This window comes from Triticum dicoccoides, chromosome 4A (assembly GCF_002162155.2).
Source record: "Triticum dicoccoides isolate Atlit2015 ecotype Zavitan chromosome 4A, WEW_v2.0, whole genome shotgun sequence".
Taxonomy (NCBI): domain Eukaryota; kingdom Viridiplantae; phylum Streptophyta; class Magnoliopsida; order Poales; family Poaceae; genus Triticum; species Triticum dicoccoides.
In genome coordinates, this window is record NC_041386.1 from 746560418 (window position 1) to 746565717 (window position 5300).

Sequence of the window (5300 nt, forward strand, 5' to 3'; positions counted from 1 at the left end):
ACGGTCACATAATAATTGTATTATAATTGTTACAAAAAATATATTTTAAAAACCAGAACTAAGCATGTCTTGAAGGTCCATCTTTTGAAGCAATGAAGGTCCATCTATAGATGCGATCGATGATGATTCGTTCAATGGAAGGGATATTGTTTTGAGCTTCATTCTCTTCATACTTCAGAATACGCACCAAAAATTGCTTCCTCAGTTGAAAACCATCCTACATATGCATTATACAACATTTTGTTATAACAAGTTGCATGTTGAATATGTGTACAAATAAGCTTGGTGTAAATACTCACCTTGGGTATGGGAAAATATAGTTTTCCATCGCACAATGAGTGCATGAAATTAAAAACTAAATAACCCGACAAGGCACTGCATGTATGAAATAAGACATGATGTGCTTTGAATTAATCAATAAATATTCTAATGAATTAAAAAAATCATACCATTGCGAGTTTGTTGGAGCAACAGGAACTATGCATTCCCATTTAGAGATATCGTCCTTGAATGCAGGGTTTGCAACTTCAAGCGCAATGTTTAGGTTGCTAACCACGGTTTTAAGTATATTCTTCCCGAAGGTAGGTATTGGTATCGGATCAAACATTGAGACAACTTTTCTATTTTGATCCAAGACAAACAGTAGAAATAGTCCAAACATATACCAAGGCAATAAAATCTGCAATGATGCAATAGTTTAGAAATGATACATGGAAAATTAATTAAGACAAAATAAAGCACCATCGTAAATGAAAATTTAAAATCTTACCATATCACATTGTGAGATGTGATATTCATTGCTGTCAGGCCAGCTAAAATGTAATAGATGACATTGAGTTTCGTGCATAGTCCATATTTTCACGAAGACTTGAGTTTCGTGCATAGTGGAACATCGACTAAAATAAGAATAAGAAAACATTAGTGCAATGAGAAAAAAAAATGTAATACATGATTATAATAACTTACACAAAAGTTTAGATGTTTGGCGCTCCCTCTCCTAATAATGTTCATGATGGCGCTCCACTTCGTCTCCCCACCATCTCCAGAAGAAACTGATGGATTGCCCTTCAAAGTGTGCTTCACGTCACCTCATTTCACCCCATCATCCTCCAGTATGGGTGGGTCTAGGCCACACCACTCACACTACTGCCGGTGAGCAACTCCCTCCGATCTCCTCCATGTTCTCTATGACATATTGCTGAGACTCATCCCCACACTCTGTCAGGTTGTACGTCCGACGCCCAAGTAGCCATCTTTATTGGTCTTCCCTCATTGCATACATAGACGCATTCAGTTTCCTACCTCCTACTGGTACACAGTCTTCCCAAGTGTGCAAGTATAGTCGACCTTGAGTCTTGGCAAGGAGGCGGCATTCTATCAATAAGAATATTGTTTGTAGATTTATTGGTCTTTCGCATGATGATTTCGCAAAACCTATTACGAGAGAATGAAGTATTCGTTGTGTTCTTAGCTGTGTTGTGTTTCAGACATTACCTGAATGTGGCGATGAAGGTCAAGATACACATTGCTCTCCTTCCTCATCCATAAGTAATATATTCATAACAAAGTTATGAATTCCATGAAAAGAAATTGAAGAATGAGGTAAATTTGTTTTCTTATCCTCTTACTATAACTTGAATTTTACAGATTGTTTAGTACAAATTGTGAGTGGAATCATATATATTTTTCTGGGCGTGCTTTTCGTTTGGCGAACCAATTAATTGTGCAGGTCAGATCTTGGAAAACTAGACAAATTTTGGTGACACTAAAAGCTTCTACTTCAACCGGTCATACGCTCCGCATGCATGATTCCTTCTCAATAGTCCAGTTAAGAATTTATATTTCTGAAGTTTGAGAAAATTGTTCATGCAATCTGTGTGTATTCCTTTCCTTTCATCTGATTTAGCATGAAAAGTGGAATCCATAACTAACTTTATAGTGGTAACCCGTGTGATTTTTATACCTCGTGAGACCACACCGTATTGGTACAATTGTTGGAATAGTACTACCTTTGTTTGGCTCCATAGTTGATGGCCAACAATTGCTTTCTTTTAAGTTAATATTATGATGTACTTTTGTTATCAGGATCTAATTATTGGGATTACTTACTGCCAGTACTTTTAATAGAGCTCTGACCCCTACTATTTTCGTTTGGTGTAGACTAGCATCTGTTTCCTATGATACTATGTCATACTACAGTACTAGAGCATTGCTTCTGCCATTGGTTGCATTGGTTCGGACTTTAAGGCCTGACATCGACATCAGAGGCGCGTAACAAGGATCTTCAAATTCAACTGAAACCTAACAATGAGAACAACAAGAGGCTTTGTCTTAATGAAGAGGCGATGATTAAACAGATCAAATCCAGATTCCATTGACCTTTTGATCTACATGTTTGCGTTCCCAACTGAGTTGAATTAATTACCATGAGTCTCATTGTTCGTCCTTTTTACGATGCGTCCTCTTGAAGTATAAATTGTGAGCTAAAATCATGTTCATCCATATAGGATGGAGTATCGTATCTTCCGTTAGCCAAATACAAAATTGATTATGAATGAACTAAGCTGTTTCACTTGGAAAGAATGCAATGGTTGACACATTAGTTTTCTCCTGTTGGTAAATTTTTGTTTTGCATCGGTCATTGTATGTTCACTTCATGAACGTCTATCTTATTTTATTCATATACTAAAAACTAACTCTCCATAAAACCTCCCTTCAAATAATTTAATTGCTAATTGATTCAAAATATTCGTGGTAAAACAAATAAATTATTTACAACAATTTATAATCTCATGTGCCCGCCGCAACGCGCGAGGAATCGTCTAGTAGTAATTAATAATTAATGGAAACCTGTGCAAGTTGAAGGTACCATCTTCAATTACATATGGTATACACGTTAGGTTGGTCATAGTGGGAGTAACTTAACTAGTAACATAGTGCATTTCAAGACAACTTTGCTTACACTAGTAGAAAAGGGGGCAATGGCCCAGGCCAGTTCAGCCCATTAGTCCCGGTTCAATCCAGAACCGGGAACAATGGAGCTATTTGCCCCGGTTCGTGAGCCCAGGGGGCCGGCCGGGCCACGTGGGCCATTGGTCCCGCTTCGTCCGGACCTTTTGGTCCCGGTTGGTGGGACAAATCGGGACCAATGCGCCTGGCTCCTGGCCCACCACTATTGGTCCCGGTTGGTGGCATGAACCGGGACCAAAGGCTTCCCTTTAGTCCCGGTTCATGCCACGAACCGGGACCAATGGTGCTGCCTATATATACACCCTCGCTCGCGAGCAGAGCACTCCAGTGCTCTGTTTTTCTCTTGCCGGCGAGGGGGGGCTTTGTGGTGCTCTAGCTCACCTTCTATGCACATGAGGTGTTCGATGAAATGCCCGAGCCACACTACTTAAGCTTTCTCCTCTCCAAGCTCGACCTCCAACCTCCATTTTCCTCAATATTTGTCTAGGTTTAGCGGTCCGTCACGCCCCGTCCCCGTCTTCACCGCCGTCGATCACCCGCGCCCATCTCATCGCCAGCACCACCGTGGTGAGCCTCTTGTTCTTATCTTCTTTTTGAAAGGAAAAATATTCTTACTTGTATTATTCTCTTACTTTTATTATTGCATCTTATATAGTGCGATGGTTTTGGTATCCTCCCCCGTCGGCCCTCGTCCTGTCTATGATTCAGATGTGGTATATATTATCTTTTCATAACTATTGGTTCATTTATTGTTTATGAAAATTATGCCGACCAACGTGACATAGATTTTATTTATCTAGGAGGTTGTTGAACCGGAAATTCCAACCGACCCTATTGTCGAGAGGTTAAATTTGCTTGAAGAAGAAAACAATTTCTTGAAGGAAAAAATAAAAAAACTTGAGGAGGAGAAGATGATATTGGAGTTGCATGTTGCGGATGTCGTCGATGATCACAAGATCAAGATAGATGCAATGCGCTTGAAGATGAGAAAGATTAGAAAATATGCCATTCATACCGAGGCTTGGTATCATTATGCCGTTGGATCAGATGTTACCTTGGTTGCGATTATGATCGCATTTGTTTTCGCATAGTTTCAATGTATGGTTTAATTAATTTAGATGCTCTGCAGAGCTTTATGTTGTTAGATGAGAACTATGTATGTACTTTGGTTTTTATGTGATGATGAACTTCTATTAATTTGGTCACTTAATTATCTATTCATGATGTTCTGTAATGATTTTTGACACACTTAATTATATATAATGCACGCAGATGAACCGGCAATGGACGTACGGTGACAGACACACCTCCGAGTACATTAAGAGCGTGCATGATTTTCTCGAAGTGGCTGAGGCAAACAAGCAGAATGGTTTTATGTGTTGTCCATGCCCTATTGTGGGAATACGAAGTCTTACTCTGACCGGAAAATCCTTCACACCCACCTGCTTTACAAGGGTTTCATGCCACACTATAATGTTTGGACGAGGCACGGTGAAATAGGGGTTATGATGGAAGACGGCGAGGAAGATGAGTACGATGACAACTATGTGCCCCCTGAATACGGTGATGCTACTGAACATCAAGATGCACCAGACGATGTGCACGATGGTGCTGCAACGGGCGAAGCTGCTGAAGATCAAGAGGAACCAGACGATGTGCCCGATGATGATGATCTCCGCCGGGTCATTGTCGATGCAAGGACACAATGCGAAAGTCAAAAGGAGAAGCTGAAGTTCGATCGCATGTTAGAGGATCACAAAAAAGGGTTGTACCCCAATTGCGAAGATGGCAACACAAAGCTCGATACCGTACTCGAATTGCTGCAGTGGAAGGCAGAGAATGCTATGCCTGATAAAGGATTTGAGAAGCTACTGAAAATAATGAAGAAGAAGCTTCCAAAGGATAACGAATTGCCCGACAGTACATACGCAGCAAAGAAGGTCGTATGCCCTCTAGGATTAGAGGTGGAGAAGATACATACATGCCCTAATGACTGCATCCTCTACCGTGGTGCCTACAAGGATCTGAACGCATGCCCAGTATGCGGTGCATTGTGGTATATGATCAGACGAGATGACCCTAGTGATGTTGACGGCGAGCCTCCCAAGAAGAGGGTTCCTGCGAAGGTGATGTGGTATGCTCCTATAATACCACGGTTGAAACGTCTATTCAGAAATGGAGAGCATGCCAAGTTGATGCGATGGCACAGTGAGGACCGTAAGAAAGACGGGAAGTTGAGAGCACCCGCTGACGGGTCGCAGTGGAGAAAAAATGAGAGAAAGTACTGGGATGAGTTTGCAAAGGACCCAAAGAACGTATGGTTTGCTTTA